This window comes from Apis dorsata, unplaced genomic scaffold (assembly GCF_000469605.1).
Source record: "Apis dorsata unplaced genomic scaffold, Apis dorsata 1.3 scaffold_77, whole genome shotgun sequence".
Classification (NCBI taxonomy): domain Eukaryota; kingdom Metazoa; phylum Arthropoda; class Insecta; order Hymenoptera; family Apidae; genus Apis; species Apis dorsata.
This window is the reverse complement of record NW_006263375.1, coordinates 176,868-179,756: the sequence shown is the minus strand read 5'-3', so window position 1 is coordinate 179,756 and position 2,889 is coordinate 176,868. Positions and strand designations below refer to the sequence as shown.

The window sequence follows — 2,889 nt, the reverse complement described above, 5'->3', positions numbered from 1 at the left end:
TTTTTTTTTTTTTTTTTTTTTTTTTTGCGAAATAAAAAGAAAAATATTTTCGGTAAAATTTATTCGATAAAAGGTATATAATCCGGTTCGATTAACCAGAAAATGAAATTTTGCTCGATATGTCAATGAACACCGCCCCTATAAATTCTTTATTTATTAATTATCCAATCTATTGCCTAGCATTAAACCAAACGCTATTAATGCGCATATATGTATATATACATACATACAAACAAGCCTTTAAATCGGGAACAAATTATCAGTAATCCAAATAGCAGGTTAGGGAATTGAATCAATTTGTAGCGATGTTAATGCATTAGTGGTTTCAAATACAATTACGAAACCGATTTGAAACCGAAACCGGAATCTCTTACTACCATCGTTACTACCAACGATTAAAACCTCGATCAATTTTCACAATCTTTTGCGAGGCAAAAAATTTTTACAACCTCGAAAAAAATCCCTTGATCGACGAGCTACCTTCTCCCCTCCTTCGCCACGCCTTCGATACCCCTTCGAAATTAAATAAAAAATTTCCACCACGGTGAGGAAAAGGAAAAACGAATTAACCCCAAAACCTGTTGTTCTCGCTATATTCCATCGTTTCAGATCACTTGGCCGCGCGCAGTATTTTTATCTTTTCATTTGACGAGGCGCGAGGAATAGGACGACACGTCCGCCCGCCCCCTTTGTGAGCCGAGTGCTACTTGCCGAACGATGCGGCGTGAGCCACTTGCCGCATGAAATAACGGGTCGCTGATTAATTAGATCGAGTGTCGAGGCATTTGTGCATGCCAATCCACTCCAACTGTGTACATCCTCGGATAATTTCTACAAAAGACGAGCCTTCCCTTTTCGCGTATCGCGCATCCACAACAGCTCTCCCTCCAAACCCCCTCCCCTCCCCTCGTCGAAGCTTATTTGGAAAGCTCTGTCTTGGATAATCGCTTTCGCGTCACTTTCGAGAATAAAATCGCCTCTTCCCACGATGCATCGAGGGGGAAGGATTAACGATTCGAAGTCGAAACGGCGAGGATTAGTTTTGTTCGTAAGTTGATAAGCAACCGGAAATTGATCGAACTTGGTCATTATTGGCGCTTCGCTTCACTTGTAACGTTCTCTTTCTTTCTTTTTTTTACAAAATGATGAGCTTTAACTCGATTAAGTTGTCTCTTTTCTCTTTTGTCTTTTTTTTTTTCGTTTCTCTCTTCTCTCTTCTCTCTTCTCTCTCTCTCTCTCCCTCTCTCCCTCTCTCTTCTTTTTCCCCTTTACTATATTTGACGTTGATCGAATGTTTACGGAAGAACGAAGATATCAAAGGGAATCGATGTTGGTATTTTACTCGCGCAATGTTAAATGCACACTGACAGCTCCATTCGATGGAATGCCAATATAACTTTTTGTATAAATGCATTTTTATCAACGGGCACCTCCTCGTCCGGATGTCGCCAACTTCCCCTATGAATTTTTATAGCGAGCGAGAATTTTAACGAATGTTTTCCATTGTTTTCTCGCGTTTCTACAGTTTTCGTTTTATCATAATGGAATTCTTCTTTGATACGCTCACCGCCTCGCCAAAGTAGTATCCCGTCATATTATCTTTCTTTTTCCCTTCGATGAAACGTTAACGAACGAATCTTTTTCCTTTCTTCTTTTTATTTTTTATTTTTTAACCATCTTGGCGATCCCGAGCGCGAAGCTTCTTCAAATGTAATTACATTCGTCCAACGGATACATCGAATAGAGCGGAGTTTTAAATTTAAATAAATTTTCTCTGGATCATCTGGTTGGAAAAAAAAAATTCCTAGAATGAGATCGTAATACACACATCGTCTTCTTTTTTGATTTTACAGAAATAATAATTAAAGGGGCGATCATTTCGCAGCAGAGCGAAGAATCGTATCATCGTTTCGAATTGTTTTTAAATGTCAAAAAGAAAAAAAAAAAGATATTTTCGCGATACGATATCCCTCTATCTCTACGCGGAAACTAGACGAAAGAGGGGGAGTGGGGTGGATATACGAGCGTGCAACTTTTTTTTTTTTTTTTTTAGCCAGTTAGCAATCGCGTTACTAAGCTTTGTCGATTTCTGGCAAACAAATCGACACTTTTTATATCCATTGGGCATGCACGCCACCAGCTACCAGCATCACCTTCAATATCGATTTTGTTAACCGCTGGCATACTTCGTTGTCGGTATCCTTCGAGGCCATACAAAACGTACGTCCACCGGTTTACGTACGTATCTCCTCTGTGTAAATTGAATTGGCCGCTTAAGGCTATCGAAGGACAAAATCCCGCAATATCGTTCGGTCACTCTATCACTGCACCTCTCGTCGTTTTTCCTCTCCGCGGTTTCTCCACCCTATTGTTTGTTTTAAAGCTACAAAAGCGCAAATTTACAGATAGACGTATCTCGTTTCAAATAAATACCCTTGTAACATTTGAACGAGAGGAGAGGAGGGAGAGGGGCAGATAGGGATGAATTTCCCTTCCCTTTGATTTAAGAGTAACGTAATATTTCTACGAATATTTTATCTCGAAGAAAATGGAAGAGTAAATTCTTTATAAATTTCTATGATTCCTTCTTTTCTTTTTTTTTTTTTTAATAGAAATAAGGAAAAAATATCTAGAAATTGATTAAAAAAAAAATCATCGCTTGGAGTAATTCGAAAAAGAATATTATAATATTTTTCGTATAATAAAGCCATTTCCAAAGAAAATAAATCAAATTTAGTTGAAGAAAAATATCTTGGAATTGACTATGAAAAAATTGTTTGGAAATGGAGAATTTCAATATTTCTTTTCCTTTTCTTTTCCCTTTTTATTACTTCAAATATAAAAATTTCCATTATCCAGTTGTCTGTGTCGAGTGTAATGCGAAAAATA

At 37.6% G+C, this 2,889-nt stretch overlaps 1 protein-coding gene across 5 annotated transcripts in view; it reads left to right on the top strand.

The window, feature by feature from the left end:
• The window catches only part of LOC102680502 (lachesin-like), a 122,807-nt gene that overhangs the window by 115,082 nt on the left and 4,836 nt on the right, over positions 1–2,889 (top strand). The gene's annotated exons all lie outside the window — the stretch shown is intronic.